The sequence below is a fragment of the Anabrus simplex genome, chromosome 1, assembly GCF_040414725.1.
Source record: "Anabrus simplex isolate iqAnaSimp1 chromosome 1, ASM4041472v1, whole genome shotgun sequence".
Taxonomy (NCBI): domain Eukaryota; kingdom Metazoa; phylum Arthropoda; class Insecta; order Orthoptera; family Tettigoniidae; genus Anabrus; species Anabrus simplex.
This window is the reverse complement of record NC_090265.1, coordinates 564,128,416-564,146,409: the sequence shown is the minus strand read 5'-3', so window position 1 is coordinate 564,146,409 and position 17,994 is coordinate 564,128,416. Positions and strand designations below refer to the sequence as shown.

At 41.0% G+C, this 17,994-nt stretch overlaps 1 protein-coding gene across 1 annotated transcript in view; it reads left to right on the top strand.

The window, feature by feature from the left end:
* Positions 1-2,008: 2,008 nt before the first annotated feature.
* LOC136857148 (phenoloxidase-activating factor 2) overlaps positions 2,009-17,994 on the top strand; it is an 87,714-nt gene continuing 71,728 nt past the window's right edge. The window contains exon 1 of the mRNA XM_067135566.2: positions 2,009-2,162. The gene's annotated coding sequence lies outside the window, so the exon portion shown is untranslated. The remainder of the gene's footprint in view (positions 2,163-17,994) is intronic.

The window sequence follows — 17,994 nt, the reverse complement described above, 5'->3', positions numbered from 1 at the left end:
CCAAAGAAAGACAAGGGCCACGAAGGGCGTCAAAATTAAAAACTCCCTAGGCCTCGAATGCTCTAATGCCGTCGGGGTCGAAGAAGAACAATAGTTGACCAAGAGAGGTCAGATAGGACTCATGAAAGTGAGGAGCCTGACACAAGTAAGTGGAAGCAATGTCAGGACTCAGCTAAGGGCTCTGTGGTGGCCAACCCACTATCCCAAGTTAAGAACTTCGAGGCCCCTTTTAGTCGTCTCTTACGATAGGCACCGTGGGTGTTATTCTACCGCCCCCACCCACAGGGGATTTTTCCCAAGGAGTTCTTGAAACGACATGAGTTTTGCGGTCGTCTTTAAACACCCTCAAATGCCACTGACCTCAGTCGCGATCGAACTATCTTGGAAACAAAAGGAGAACAAATAACCGACTACACCAATGTGACTACATATTATTAATTTCGTTTTGGCCATCTGAGGACTACTTTAATTTATATCAGTTTCGTTTCTTCTGGTCTTTCTCCTAATCCAATAATCTTTTACTTTTATACTTTACAACTTTCTTTGTCCTTCTGTCCATGATGCTTTTGTTCTGGGCCTAGTTCTGTCTTGAAAACCAGTGCAAGCCTGAATTTATTATTTAAAAATCACTCTGTTGTATATCTCTGGACCGGGCGAGTTGGCCATGCGGTTAGGGGCGCGCGGCTGTGAGCTTGCATCCGGGAGATCGTGGGTTCGAATCCCACTGTCGGCAGCCCTGAAGATGGTTTTCCGTGGTTTCCCATTTTCATACCAGGCAAATGCTGGGGCTGTACCTTAATTAAGGCCACGGCCGCTTCCTTCCAACTCCTAGCACTTTCCTATCCCATCGTCGCCATAAGACCTATTGTGTCGGTGCGACGTAAAGCAAAATAGCAACAAAAAAAAAGTATATCTCTGGTTCCTGTATTCCCATTTCTTCCATGTCCTTTTGTACATCTTGGATCCAGCGTATTTTGGTTTTCTTGTTCACAATAAATTGTATTATTTGCAGTGTTAACCTCCGCTGATCCATTCACGGGATGTGTCCGAAGGAAACCCTCCTTCTTTTCCGTGTGATATCCGAAATTTTCTCTATCTTGGTCATATGGTTCTTGCTTCGCTCGTCTTCTAAACCGACCGTCCTCTGTTCTTCGCGGTCCCAATATCTTCCTGAGAATCTTTCCTTCCACCATGTCTAATTTCTTATGTACTCCTGTTCTTACTAGGTTAAGAGTTTCTGTACCGGACGAGTTGGCTGTGCGGTTATGTGCGCGCAGCTGTGAGCTTGCATTCGGGAGATTGTGGATTCGAATCCCACTGTCGGCAGCCCTGAAGATGGTTTTCCGTGGTTTCCCATTTTCACACCAGGCTGTACCTTAATTAATGCCACGGTCGCTTCCTACCAACTCCTAGCCCGTTCCTATCCCATCGTCCCCGTAAGACCTATCTGTGTCGGTGCGACGTAAAGCCACTAGCAAAAAAAAAGAAAAAAATAGTTTCTGCTGCGTGTAAGGCTTCGAGGAGGATCACTGTTTCAATTTTGCATTAATATAAATATTCTTCTTATTGTAGATGTTCATAGTTTGTATGCTAAATTCATTATTATTATTATTTCTACATTGAAGATCTTTGACATTGTCGACTTGACTACGCCATTCAGTTAAATGTTCGGTAATTCAAGCCATATGACGTGAATTTATGTGAAATGAGTAAGGAAAGTCCATTTTAGAGACCGTTGGGAATCACAGTATTACAAACTGTAAACCCACTTTGGACATCACACCGGATATTACAGTACATCCAACGTAACCCGTGTTTCGTGACTGTTGTAGACACTGGACTTGAGTTTTAGAAGTACCTTTTGGGCGTCGGTCAGATAAGGTTAAAGACTTCAGGTTGATATCACTGGAATGCTTGTATCTCGGGGCATTAGCCATTTATGGTGATTTTTTTTTCTAAACTCCGGTTATATTATAGCATTAAATTAGCTGAGTGAAGCACTGGGAATGCCCCAGGCTTAGCAGACCAGAGGTCGCTGGCAGACAACTGACGTCATACCAGCTGGTGGAACAAGCAAACTGAATAGCGTCGAGGTTGGGCAGTGCTCAGTGTGGTGTAGCTCGACCTTCAGGGAAGAGCTTTGTGGTGTTGTTCTCAAAGAGGTGAGTACGAGTTCTCTTCTAATGTGTCAGTCCTCATGAAGGAGATTTTGAGAGATTTTCGAATGTTATAGATAAGATATGTGGAGATAAACTATGCTACAGAACTGTTTCCAAACAGAGGATTGTGGAAGCGCATAATTAATACACAGAGGCTTGTACTAAACGTTGAAAGACATGAGCTTAAAATGATGTATGGATGTTTCAAATGTTTCCTTAAAATCTGTCTGCTTAATGGCATTTGAATGACAAGAAGATTCTTGTATATTCCGCATTAGACTGGAGCTACCCGAGCATGGAATTTAACTTAGTTGTAGTTCTGTATCAAGTGATTCTCAGTCAGGGCTGGTGTTGCACTTGACTTGTCGCCCATCCAGCCCAGTGCGGCAGGCACTCACATTTTCAGTTTCGAATTTAGTGTATTTATCGCCGGTATTCGTCTTCAATAACCGGTGGAAATAAAGCAGTCGGCTCTGTGCTAAGTTTGTAGAGTCTAGAATAGAGCTGGACCTGTGGCACTGGAAAAAACCCTCCCTTTTAGGGTAAAATTCTGACACTCTTGATGTTAGCAGTCTGAACACGCTGCATATTAGAAGTCTCAATAATATTTTTTTTAATGCCAGTATCCAGTATTCGGGAGATGGTAGGTTCGAACCCCACTGTCGGCAGTCCTGAAAATGGTTTTCCGTGGTTTCCCATTTTCGCACCAGGCAAATGCTGGGGCTGTAACTTAATTCCACGGCCGTTTCCTTCTCATTCCCAGCCCTTTCCTGTCCCATCGTCGCCATAAGACCTATCTGTGTCGGTGCGACGTAAAGCAACTAGCAAAAGAATATTTAAAACATTGACTGTGCTTCTTAAAAGGTAAAATGAAAATAAGGTCTTGAAATTTGCCTATATGTTGATTTTTCATATTTTATAAACTGATTTATAGGTACCGTGATATTCCAGTATTGTTGCAATGTGACCGCACGTCTAATCCAAGCCAATGTACGTGGAATATTTGAAAAATTACGTCCTTGTGATTCCACGAAAAAATCGGAGGTTCTGTAGTTTTGGTCAAGGTGGTTGTGGGGGGGGGGAGGGGGGTTGGGGGGAACACATGGGTACCCACTGATAATGGCTGATGTGATGGATGAGTGGTAAATTATACGAACTTGCACTGGGTTATATAATTCTAATAGCTGTGCCGAGTTGAGGCACTGGCCTTCTAACTCAACTTGGCAAGTTCGATCCTGGCTCAGTCCGGTAGTAAATAAAGGTGCTCAAATACGTTAGCCACTGGTCGTCAGATTTACTGGCACGTAAAAGAACTCCTGCAGGACTAAATTCCGGAACCTCAGTGTCTCCGAAAACCGTAAAATGTAGTTGGTGGGACGCAAAGCTATTATTATTATTATTATTATTATTATTATTATATGATGCTTTCTTTATTTTACTTGAGTTGCCCCTTGCCATATTTCTTCCAAATAGCCTTGATATTTTCTCTTTAATTCGACGGAATTCAATTTCTTGAAAACACAATTACAAAGGTTTTTTTTTTCAAGTTGTTTTACGTCGTACCGAGACAGATAGGTCTTATGGCGATGATAGGACAGGAAAGGGATAGAAGTGAGAAGGAATCAGCCGTGGCCTCAATAAGGTACAGCCCCAGCATTTGCCTGGTGTGAAAATGGGAAACCACGGGAAACCATCTTCAGGGCTGCCGACAGTGGGGTTCGAACCCACTATCTCCCAATTACAAAGTAATCAGTGTAAAATATGCCCTTATAATCGGGTTAGCTATTGGGTTATCATCTACCTCTGCAGAAAAATTATATTGTCGACCTCAGAGTCCAAAGACCGTGAGTTCAAAACAGGCAGAATTAGTCTGGTTTTGAAGGACGTAGAAATTTTATTTCGGCACTCCGTATCAAAGGTGTCGGACTCGTTGGCTGAATGGTCAGCATTAAGGCCTTCGGTTCAGAGGGTCCCTGGTTCGATTTCTGGCTGGGTCGGGTATGTTAATCGCATTTAATTCTTCTGATACGGGGAGTGAGTTTTTGTCCCAACACTTTCCTCCTCACATTCACATTGCCAACCACCACAGAAACACGCAATAATGATTTCATCCCTACACATATGGTTAGCGTCAGGAAGGGCATCCGGCCGTAAAACATAACATACAGTTCTCGGTCGCAACCCCACACGTGTGGAGGGGAAGCGGAAGAAGATATTTGCAGTTGAGATACATTCGATGTTTAGCCGACAAAATGTTAAAGCAATAGATCGCCCAATTAGAATTCCGGTTTCCCTGTCGTCTGGTATTATAAAGGAGCGTTTCCCAGCCGCTGGGGTGGCAGCCTTATGCGGCACATTCTCCAAGAATTTGTCAGTTTACTTTTCGAAGAATTACAAAGAATTTTATGGTGGAACCATTCTTAGGAGAATTAATGTTCACGATTGTGTTGTAAAGCACAGACCAAGGTCTTCTCGAAATCCTAAAATCGAACTAAATGAAACCTGTGTAGCGAATGTCGGTGACCAAGCCACTTACTTTGAATGATCAAGGAATTTTCAGACCTAGGAATCTATATATATAAAATAAGAGTTTTGTCTGTACATTGTTCAGAATTTAAAAAGGATGGTACCGGTATTTTTATATCGTTCGTGTCCATAGTAGCAAGGAAATGCACTCTTTAATTTTCCGTAATTTCTGTCTGTCTGTACACGCATCACGAGAAAATGAAAATCGGTATGTAGTGTCCGGGAATAAGTCGCTGCAATCTAGGCCATAAATAATCTTATTCACGCTGAGAGAAATGATAGTTTAGGGGAAGGCCTAAAATTGAATTCTCAAATAATTGTGTTATTAGTGGTCCTATCGACAAATACTACACTAAAGTTATATAGTATTACATTTCCGATCATGTACAGTATGTCTTATACATTACCGTACAACAATAATAATAATAATAATGCTATTTGTTTTACGTCCCACTGACTACTTTTACGGTCTTCGGAGACGCCGAGGTGCCGGAATTTAGTCCCCCAGGAGTTCTTTTACGTGCCAGTAAATCTACCGACACGAGGCTGTCGTATTTGAGCACCTTCAAATACCACCGGACTGAGCCAGGATCGAACCTGCCAAATTTGGATTAGAAGGCCGTCTGAGCCACTCAGCCCGGTCACAACAACAATAACATTACATTGACCATTGTTTGTTGTCTCATGTTGCCAGTCATGTCCGATAGATGGGATTGCTACTGTATACCGAGTATTTTTTAAAATTTGCTTTACGTCGCACCGACACAGGTAGGTATTGTGGTAACGATGGGATAGGAAAGGGCTGCGAGAGGAAAGGATGCAGCCCTGGCGTTAATTATGGTCCTGTGTGAAAATGGGAGACCATGGAAAACCATCTTCAGGGCTGTCTACAGTGGATTTCGAACCCACTACCTCCCGAATGCAGACTCACAGCTGCGCGTCCCTAACCGCACGGCCAACTCGCCCGGTCATACAGAGTATAACAGCCTGCCTGAATATTGGCGGGAAATAGCTGGGGAGGTACATAACTTTCTTCTTTAGCATGCCATTCCTCTGGTTCACAAATTTTCTGATACTACTGGTACGTAACAAACTGGTTCATCATAGCATTCTAGCTATTCAGTCCCTACCCCGAGGCACTGATTGGAACGAGCAGTGCGTATACACAGAACAATGGCAGGAGTGTTCACGGCTGTGTGCGGCCTGGTCATTCCACCACTGGTTGGACTCTTAGATCGGCATCATAGTAATGTTCGTTAAAAGTGAGAATGTGCGGTTTTTCATTTGAGCGAGTATTTTATACGATAACATTGCTTTTAATCCCTACCTTCCTACTGACGTTTTTGCAATGGCCTAAGTTAACTGGAGTTAGGAAAACCACAGACAGTCTTTTCTGAGAATCCCGGAGCGAAGCACGGGTACATAAGCTAGTATTTAAATATTCAGGAAATGAATTACTGTATAGCTGTTTACGATAGGTAATAGGTTTGTTCCAACAAGAACGGAAACAGTTTGCAAACTGGCTGACGCGTGCGTAGTACGGAAAGAGCGTTCCAATAACCTTCAAACTCAAACGCGGAATCGGGAGTCGGTTGTTCCAACAGACTATGGATCGTTCATGAACCAGTTTGCGCACTGGCAAATCAGTTCGTACTCCAGAACAAGAACGGTTCCTCAGTGACATGCGCAGTACATCAAAATAAGTGTGAGCTGTGCATTGTGGTCCATAGCTGTCACTTCGTGAAGCGTGAACAGCTGATCGGTCATTACCTGGCACGTACAGTTAAATAGAAGCACGGCGTTGTTACAATATACAGTAAAAGTTATACAGTTAGTCATTTGACTGCACACTAATGAAGTAAGAGACACGAGAATAATGCATGACGGTTTTGACGATTTTGAAGGCGATTCTGGTGGTGATCGCCTCGGACTCCAGTGAAGATGATCTAGGAATATATTACAGTACCTCAAAAGCGAAAAATGAAGATTTAGGCAAGGTATTATAATATTTTTTTTTTACTTGTTTGCAATTATGTTTAAATATTTATTTTCACTACATGTACGAGTAACTCATAATTTAGTAACCAAAATTCTCTCTCGCTCTCCGCCTATAGATGAAAGAGTACCTCGTTCAAGGACCATTTTCGCGTCAGCGGGGAGATAATGGAAAATATTGCAGAACGGTATCTGGCCAATATGGGAAACTTTCCGCACTGAGCCAAGTTTGTCTGCAGCTGCAATAATAATAATAATAATAATAATAATAATAATAATAATAATAATAATAATAATAATAATAATAATAATAATCGTTAAGTATTGCTTTTCCAAAAAAAGTTCAAATTTTCCTGTGGTTTATTGGGCATCAGACTGCAAGTTTCCGGGATGTTGCAGATCAGTTTGACATTTCTTTGAGCTCTCTATTATCTGCGCACTTTTTAGCGATAGATTTACACCCTAGTACTGAATGGTCGACTTCGGTTATCTTCGAGATTCGTATTGGCAACCTTTGAAACACAAACTAAGAATCGCTTATGATAGCTGTGAGACATCTGGCGTGCACTTGAAGTACTCGTACTGTTGTTTACACACCAAAGCCAAACTATAGAATTCATGCTAGGAACACGCTTCGCAACGGGAAATGTTATATAGTATTATATATTGTGTGTATGACACAGCTGTTGGCGTAAGATAATATAAGTTTAGAAAATTCATAACGATCGATCATATTATCGATTTAATTTAGATTTCATTTCCATTCAGTTGGCAGTATTGCCGGAACCGGCAGTGCACACTCCTTACTTCTCAACCCGGTACAAAAATCTATCACTAAAAAAGTGCGCGTACAATACATAGAATTGCCAAACGATTGATTGTCTTCATGAGCAACTTATCTCTACAAGTGATCACTTGGCCTACAGAAGATGAGAAAGTAAATATTGAGCAACATTTCAGGGAAAGTGAATTTCCAGGTGTCATTGGTGCCATAGGTGGCTGTCATATTGAAACTGATAAGCCTGCAAATGATCCCGACTTTTATATAAGTAGAAAAGGACTTTATTCCATACAAGTATATTTTATTTATCAACATACGTCTTCATAGTAAACCACTGTCATTATTAATGAACGTGTATATACTGGTACTTTTAATTTTTAAATGCAAGCTGTTTGTGACCAGGCGAAAGAATTTTGGATGTGTTTCTGGGTTCTGTGCAGAGTATTTTTTTTAATGCTATTTGTTCGGGGCGTCGACCCATGTGGATCTTTTGCCCCTACTGGCACCATATTGCACGAACCCGCGTCTAATTTGAATGGCGGTAGTGTGGAATGTTGTGTGTGAGGAAAGTAAGATGAAGGACGTCACAAACGCCCAGTCCCCAGGCCAGGGATATTAATAATTAAAACTTAAAAATCCTAGCTCGGCCGTGAATCGAAACCGGGGCCGCCGGGCGGCAGGCGGACGCATTGTCCTCTACACCGCGGGGCCAGACTAGCAGAGTATTTAGCTCTTGGCAATAATTTAGAAGAAAAATGTGGTCAGTATTTTCTTTTAGGTGACAGTGGCTATCTCTTTGAAGAGAACCGTCTACATCATCGGGTTTTACGCTGCCAGTACTCGTGGTAGAATTATAAATTCACCTAAATCTGGAATAAAATAAATATTATTTTAGAAACAGGTCCCGTCTATATATTTAATAGTTTAGTCATTTCATTGCCAACTAGCAAGACACCCGTGCTTCGCTACGGTATTATAATGAAATTTATAATCGAATGCTTAACGTTTTATATATAATCCGCCGAAATTCGCGATCTGACTCGTTTTCTGAGAGAATGCGTCAAAATTAACGATCTGACTCGTTTTCTGGAAGATTACGGCAGAATTCCTCCCATTTTTTCAATCTTTCTTTCCACCAATCGATTTCGTACTTTCCGGGCTAGGTCGAGGTATTTCACGCGGTCAGTTGGGCCCCTAAATCTTTGCCAACTTTTTCTATTAGCACTGTTAATATGGATCAAATCCATGAGGAGATCCGGCATGGTGTCGTCTTGGGTGCCTCGGCGGTACTGAACCCGCGGCTGGACTGCATTCGTAGTCATTACCCAGCCAGGATCAGTTTCCAGCGCGGCCCGCACATTTTGACGACGGTCCAGAACATTATTATTATTATTATTATTATTATTATTATTATTATTATTTTATTATTGATGGTCTGGAACCCACAGCAAGATGCAAGACCGCTACTTGGCGGTAAATTACATACTCAGCCATTGTCATTGCTGACAATGTGACCAGCACCATCGTCGCGCGTAGGCAAGTGCGCGAGATTTCTGGCGACACGAATGATATACGTCCGTGAATTATTGACCGTATTATAGAGGTGAACAATTGCACGGTCAATATCATTCATATCGTTTATTTCAAATGTGTTTAAATTTTTACTTATATGCCAGGAGAATCTACTGTAATCTAAATTTGTTCTCCAAAGGAAAAGGTGGCTCTTGAAAACGAAACCAGGAAAGATTAAAATGATCAGTTTATGATCAGAACAATTTCATTCTGAACAGTAAAATCAATTGGTCTCAACTCCTTTTTCATCCCACCGTCGTTAAGTTGATTTACGCCCCCTCCCCCACCCCAAGAATGAAGGCGTGTTTCTTTATGTTTAAAGGAGATTCCAAATACCAATGTTCACGTCTGTTACCTAGTTCTGAGATATAAGTATCCCATAAAAAGAATTAACTTTTTTCACTTCCTTTCACACTCCCCTCCCCCCAACGCACCCCCGTAAGTGAATTTTCCGGCAAAAAATACTTGTTTCTTTAATAGTAAAGGATCTTCTAAATGCCAATTATCACGACTCTAACATCTTCAGTTTTTGAGAAATGAGTCCTCATAAAAGGAATTCAACTCCTTTTCACCCCCGCCCTCCAAGATGATTTCCCCCCCCCCCCAAAACGCTTTTTTCTTTGTTTTAAAAGGAGACCCAAATACCAATTTTCACGTCTGTAACAACTTTAGTTTTTATTAGGTGTAAGTATCATCATACAATTAATTCAAGTAATTTTCAATTCTTTCACCTACCCCCCTTTCATTGGATTTTCGAAGAATACGTGTTTCTTTAATTTTAAAACAGATTCCAAGTTCTAATTTTTACGTCTGCAAAAATCTTTCGTTTTCGAGATAATAGTATCATCAAACTAATATTTCAACTAATTTTTCAATTTCCCCCCCCCCCTCAGGTGGATTTCCGAAAACCAAAATACGTATTTCTTTATTTTTAAAGGGGATTCCAAATACCAAATTTCACGTCTGTAACAGCTTTTGAGATATCAGTATCCTAATTAAAATAATTCAACCCCATTTTAAGTCACTTTTACCACTCCACCCAAATGGTTTTCAGAAAACAAAAAATACATGTTTCTTTATTTTAATAGAGATAAAAAATTCTTTTTTTACTTCGGTAACATGTTAAGTTTTTGAGATAAACTGTAGAAATGCTCATTTTAAAATTTCACCCCCTTTTTAGTTCCCCTTAATTGGAGTTTCCAAAAGCAAATCACCTATGTTCCTTCACTTTCACAGGAGATTCCAAATACCAATTTTTACGTCTGTAAAATTTTACGTTTCTGAGATATACTGCAGATATAGTCTTTCTAAAAATTCCCCCCAATTTGTCACTCCTGTTTAACCCCCAATAATTGTTTTTCCAAAAACAAAAAATACGTGTTTCATTATTTTATAAGGAGTTTCTAAAATACTAATTTTCAGGTCTGTAATATCTTTTGTTTCAGATAAATTTATCCTCATTTAAGGCATTCAACCCGTTTTTCACCCTTTTTTCACCCCTCCTATTGGGATTTTCCGAAAACAAAAAATGTGTTTCTTTATTTTTAAAGTGGCTCCTAAATACCAATTTTTACATCTGTAAACTGTACAAGTTTTGAGATATAGATACTCATTTTAAAATTTCACCCCCATGTTCACCCCCTTAGCGACGGAATATCCAAATTTCCTCCCTTAGCGAGCACCTACATTGTACTATAAATGTATCCTCAAAATTTCATTTCATTATGTCCAGTAGTTTTGGCTCGGCGATGATGAATCAGTCAGGACATATATGTAGATTACCTTCCATTGAATAGGCCTAACAAGTTGTTTAGTAGAGATGAACAAGAACAGCTGTTTATTTATCCTCAAACATGAATCTCCCGCGTAATCGTGAACGCACGCGCATTGTAGTTTTTCTTGACCGTTCACGAACCGTTCCAACAGACTGCTTTTTAGCGACGGTTCCCAACGAGTACATAGCTCGCGCATGCGCTTACACCAGTCCACGAATCGATACAAAATCGTATGCAAACTGCTTGTTGGAACAAACCGCATAAAATGACCTGCAAGCAGATTACAACAATGGGCGGTGAACCCTCTATTTCCCTGATGTTGGTGAGAAGTACAGTAGGAGCTTTTGTCAGTTACATTTAAGACTCTGGGTTTTGAAACTAGCACTTACACACTGCAATGCAAACTTCAGGTAAGCCAGTATTCTCTATGACTATTCAGCGTAGAGAACTGGATGCTGAATATTCACAGGCTTGCAGATTTAAATGTTAATATATATAAAATCCAAGGGACTTGTCTTAATTTTGGTATTAAAGAAATGTACTGAACGTGTCTGGCGGAACAACTAGTGATTCATCCACCTCAAAGCAATCTCAAAATATGAGCAAAAACGGAGGGGAAAACTACCAGCACACAGAAGATTATGCCATGTCTAGTTATTTATTAATAGTTGTTAGATAAATGTATGAAGTTAAAACACTGGAAACTTTTTATTGCGAAAATTTGTTGCGACTGGGCCCTCGACTTACTGAGAAAGAATTTGCCAAGCCGCGATCTCTAAGGTTGAGAACGGCTGTGGTAGAGTAAAATGGAACATAGAAATTTACAGGTATGAAACTGAATATGGCACCAAAATGTTCACACTCGAAGCACAAGTGGCCTCTGGGAAAGTACAGGTGTTGTATTTTCGGTCTTTAGTAGGCGAATAATCTGTGTATGATATTTCTTTAGAGATACCTTCTTTCCTTCTGGAGGGTATGTGTAACATGCGCGGCTGTGAGCTTGCATCCGGGAGATAGTAGGTTCGAATCCCACTATCGGCAGCCCTGAAAATGGTTTTCCTTGGTTTCCCATTTTCACACCAGGCAAATGCTGGGGCTGTATCTTAAGGCCACGGCCGCTTCCTTCCAACTCCTAGGCCTTTCCTATCCCATCGTCGCCATAAGACCTATCTGTGTCGGCGCGACATAAAGCCCCTAGCAAAAAAAAGAATAATAATAATAATAATAATAATAATAATAATAATAATGTGATTCTGATACCGAATACAACTTGGGAGTGCATAATTTAAAGGCGAATATACAGCCGGGAAAGAAACTGAATTTTTATTGTAATATGTTAATTTTTTCCAAGATTTAGTTGCGATATCTTTCTTGCTAAGCGATGAGCCTCTCCCGTTAACGCAAGAAGATTCTCAGAACATCTCAACGTCGATCATTGCTTGGAAGACCTTCGATTAAGTGTCTGGAGTATTCTGGAAGTCTTTGCAATTCTTACTGAAAGTACTCACTAGTGCTAATAAACCTGTTCTACAAATTGATTATCGACAATACAATAGTAACATAAACTATTTTCACTCTTCTTCTTTGACCCTTCCCCGCCATTCACTAGTATCTTGGGCGTCCTCCCCCAAACTTGCTCTCTGATCTCCTCCTCTTTTCCATCTCATTTTTGGTCTTCGACACTTCCTTTTCTCTTCTACTTCCAATATTGTCCAATGTAATAGTCAATGTAATAGGGGTTTAAAACCGATGTGCGTCCTGTCACCACGCGCTGGTCCTATTGTAAATTCCACGTGAAGTTGGTGGAATTCAACTAGGGATTCTCTGACTGTGTAAATCAGTGCAGATTTATTATTATGTCCATGGCTAAATGGTTATCGTGCTCGCCTTTGGTCACAGGGGCCCCGGGCTCGATTCCCGACAGGGTCGGGAATTTTAACGATAATTGGTTAATTCCCCTGACACGGGGACTGGGTGGTAAGTGTCGTCTTCATAATTTCATTCTCATTACGACTCGCAGGTCGCCTACGGGAGTCAAATCAAAGACCTGCAGCTGGCGAGCCTAAGTCCTTGGACACATCTCGGCACTAAAAGCCAAACACCATTTCATTTTTCATTATTATTATTATTATTATTATAACGGTAAACCCGTGTCGTAGGAAGATCTTCTTTTCAACTCTATATCTTTCTTCAATCCCGCCGTTCCACATTTATGTGGAGTTGGCGGAGAACTCGCGCACTTGTGGAGTGAACCGAAGGCTAGTAAGTTGATCATTCAAGCAAGGGTCCCAACCAGTATAATTACTGTACTTTAAGGCAGAAGTAGTAAATTCAGTAATTTCTCCCACCTCATGCGTACCGTATTTCATTTCTAAAGCTAGATTTAATTTAGCGGGGCATACATATAGTATGTTTGTCTGTGCTAGATATCAACCACACCATTAGTTGCAAGATTTCAGAACTTGGTCCTTGAGAACTGTTCTTTGTTGGTTTCACAGACACCCTTATGGTACTCAAATGGTGACACCAATCCCGTTACAACGTTAACGTGATGTATTGATCGATTCCATAGGATAATAATAATAATAATAATAATAATAATAATAATAAATGTTACTTGCTTTACGTCCCACTAACTACTTATACGCTCCAGCTCCATAGCTAAATGGTTAGCGTACTGGCCTTTCGTCACAAGGGTCCCGGGTTCGATTGGTTAATTTCGCTGGCACGGGGGCTGGGTGTGCGTATCGTCTTCATCATTTCATCCCCATCACGACGGGCAGGTTGCCAACGTGCGTCAAATCAAAAGACCTGCATCTGCCGAGCCAAACTTGTCCTCGGACACTCCCGGCACTAAAAAAAAAAAGCCTTACACCACTTCATTTCATTTCACTATTTTCATGGTTTTCGGAGACTCCGAGGTACCGGAATTTAGTCATGCAGGAGTACTTTTACGTGCCAGTAAATCTGACACGAGGCTGACGTATCTGAGCACCTTCAAATACCAAGGGACTGAGCCAGGATCGAACCTGCCTCAACCGTCTGAACCACTCAGCCCGGCTAGTGTCATTATTATCACTAGGCTGACATCTCTTAAAATGTAACAGCGATGCATTCCGTAAATGTAAATGGAATTCCACTTGTAACTATAAGACGTTCAAGAGGCATTGCTTAAAGTCGTCTTAAACTTAACCTGTGGCCCTTGATCTTAAGGAAGAGTTGAATTGCGCTGTTCCGCTTATCTTAAAATTACTAAATTCAAATATTTGTTACTATGACGATTTACTAGGTTTCCTATTCGGGAATAGAAATGGGTGCGGTGGGTCTCCTGATCTTTCCGCACTTTAATACATTCAGGTCACCCATTCGAGATCAGGTGCTGTTTGGAGCAGAATTTTTCTGGTTAGTATAATATAATAATAATAATAATAATAATAATAATAATAATAATAATAATAATAATAATAATAATAATGGCGTATGGCCTCCGGAGTGGCCTGGTGCAGGTCTTTTTCTAATAGACGGCCTATTAGGCGACCTGCATGTCTGTGAAGATGGGGGCCCTACTCAAAAAACGCTCAAAATTATCACTTATTTTTATTATTTATTTGAATGGAGTTACTACTTCCCAGGCAACATCGGCTGCAACAAGGACTAAGCTCCACGAGAAGGAAATTAATCTAAAATTAAAACTGTTTACTAAACGCCCAACAATATCAATCAACGACACAACAAACAAATCTACAAAATCCATTTAACACATAATTAAGATGTAATACATATCCTAAAAGTAGACATTCCAAAAGTACGCGGGCAGCGCAAGGAGCAAATTCATATAAAGACGAGTTATCTGACCTATTTATAATGAATGCTACAGCACGGGTTACTAATTTAATTTTGTAAAATTACTCGCTAGTCCGCCTCTGTGGTGTCATGGTTAGTGCGATTAGCTGCCACCCCCGGAAGCCCGGGTTCGATTTCCGGCTCTGCCATGAAATTTGAAAAGCGGTAAGAGGACTGAGATGGGGTCCACTCAACGTCGGGAGATCAACTGAGTAGAGCAAGGTTCTATTCCCACTTCAGCCATCCTCGAAGTGGGTTTCCACTTCTCCAGGCAGACGTGATGGTATTTAAGGCCACGGCCGCTTCCTTCCCTGTTCCTTGTCTGTCCCGATGTTTCCATACCCCCCCACAAGGTCCCTATTCATCATGGCAGGTGAGGCCGCCTGGGCGAAGTACTGGTCTCCCTGCCCAGTTGTATATCCCCCAACCCTGTCCCACGCTCCAGGACACCCTTGAGGCGGTAGAGGTGGGATCCCTGGACGAGTGAGGGGGTGGGGGTGGGGGGTTAACCAACCCTGGAGGGTAAACTGATTGGTGTAGTCTCATTTGCGACCGCACAGGCAGAATGCAAAACTAGTTTATTTTTGACGTGTTAAGCATTACCCTATTTGTGATAGTGTTGTCCTGATCGCGAATAAGTGGTACCTGAAGTGGATGATTTTGGTTTGACACACATGGAGTGGAGATCGCGGCCAGGCATAAAGTAGAGGCGCTTAAGCGAGATTATATCATGTCACGCTACTTGTCTAGATGGATTGTGGAAGCAGTATAGCCTACATCAATAGAGGCACCTACAGTCTTCTGAAGCAGAACAATTAACCCTCAGTTGGTACACCCAAGTTCTGGTACACAACAATTGGAATACTGGGTAATACATTAAAAAAAAGTTAAAAGCATATAAGAAAAAGTCCACTTGTCTCCAGATAAACTATTTCACTTCTTATGAATTGTTTTGAATAATAATAATAATAATAATAATAATAATAATAATAATAAATATTCTAAAGGCTAATGCCTTGTCGATGCAACCACTCGCTTCTTTCATTGGCATAATACCACCGGGCGAGTTTGCCGTGCGGTTAGGGGCGCGCGGCTGTAAGCTTGCATCCGGCAGCCCTGAAGATAGTTTTCCGGGGTTTGCCATTTTCACACCAGGCAAAAGCTGGGGCTATACCTTAAGGCCACGGCCCCTTCCTTCCCACTCCTAGGCCTTTCCTATCCCATCGTCGCCATAAGACCTATCTTTGTCGGTGCGACGTAAAGCCACTAGCAAAAAAGGAAATAATAATATTAATAATACAGCTCTCACTAATCCACCATAAACAAATGCCTCTGTAGTTATGTTTTACAATAAAAAAGATAATCTTCTAAATGGTAAGATTATCTCAAACTAAATTATTAAACATTTTCAATAGGAAAAATATTTTTAAATACATGGTTAGGTTATCTAAAACATCCCAATGTACCATTTAATACTATTAGAACAAAAATTACACATGAGTGTTTTGAAAATTGTTTGTTTTATGCGTCTCACGTAAACACTAATATCTTGTTCGCAATCTGTACAGGGTATTTTTCGTTGTTCAGAATCTGGACGGTTTTTGCATTGTTCGTAATCAAGACACAACCGTCCCGCTGCTGTATGGACGTCGGAAAACCCTGACAGGCTGTTACTTTTACGGTGATCACAAATGGGACACGAACTGGTTTCTCTTCGCATTCTTTTCTTTCTCTTTAATGGGAGTGATCGCAAATGGGACATAACCAAAGAGTTGAGAAATAGTTATTCGCTAAATAGTCAAAATAAATACAACAGGAGCTCCAGATTCTCTGTGGATAAATTTTGGAGCTCTCGTTAATAATGTGCTCCTTACTTTCGGTGATGCTTTTACCCAGCCATGGATACCGCCAATAGCAGGAGTTATATTGCAATCTCATATACATTTAAGGATTCTTGTTCAATGCATTTTACGTCAGAAAGTGTGGAAGTGTTTTATATACTCTTAATATGCTAAGGATTGCTGAATATGCGTACAAGATCTGTGATAATCTGTTCCACTCTAGCGACTACATGGTCCCTAAAGAGGGTCACGTGCTAACAGTCCAGAGGTTAGCTTATATCACAGCATGTCATCAATTGTGTGAAGTTCATAAACAAGTCATTAGCACAAAGGGCAACAGTACTGTTATTTAACTCCACAACATAGATGATCAGAGTTGTCTTAAGTCTCCCTGATGGCATGGAGAATGTACTGCACGTTACTGCCCGCCTGGTGGCTGTGATCGTTAAGGCATCACATGTTTACGGTCTGACAGTCCGAGGCCCGTTTGTGGAACATGTTCAACAATCCGTATGTTGGCCAGCAGCGTGCCAGAGGCGGTGGTACAAAATTTCTAATGGCTGGTTTGCGTGCCGAAAGCCTTGATTGAATTCTAAACCCGTCCGCAGTGCTTTTATTTATTTATTTATTTATTTATTTATTTATTTATTTATTTATTTATTTATTTATTTATTTATTTATTTATTTGACACCCATGCGAGACCTGCGCGACTGGATATGGGATGATAATTGGGTAGGGGGAGGGTCAAACCCGGTGTCGACATATAGCCTACCCCTGTCGAATAATACTGAAGCATCTGCTCAAGGTTTTATGTCCCCATCAACCACCTGCAGTCCCGCCAACGGGAGTTGAACCAGTTAACCACTGTGTCAGACCAGAACACCATATAGCCTTGAAACCTGAAAGATCATGTGACCACCAGGGGAACGTCATATGGAGTGAGGACATACGACACTATCGATGATTTGTCCGCCGGATGGTGACGTTAAGCCTTGACCATACCCCTTCGTGTTATTCAACAGGAGTAGGTTATGTGCCGACAACGGGTTTTACCCTCTCACTACCTCACCATCAAACTTTTTTTAAAGAAGGAATGCGTCCTTTTCAATGTCGACTCAAATTCAATGTAACTTAAAGCATTTTCAGTTACATTTCACAATCTAACATCCAGATGCGCAGGTCGCCCATGGACCCAAATGGAAAGACTTGCACCAAGCGAGCCGAACATGTCTTATGACACTTCCGGCACTAAATGTCATGCGCTAAATTAAATAAACAAATAAATAAATAAATAAATAAATCTGCACATTGCTCCATTGGTTTATTAGGGAAATATCACGTGCCAACATTCACTGTAAAGGGTAACTTTCAACATTCGTTTTTCACTCCCAAATAATTCAAAATTGCTGCTTCGTACAGAGTAAATTACCGTAATAATAACAGGCTGTGGTGAAGGGGATCAGTACAATTAAAATCACGATAGGAGCCACCCCTCTAACTA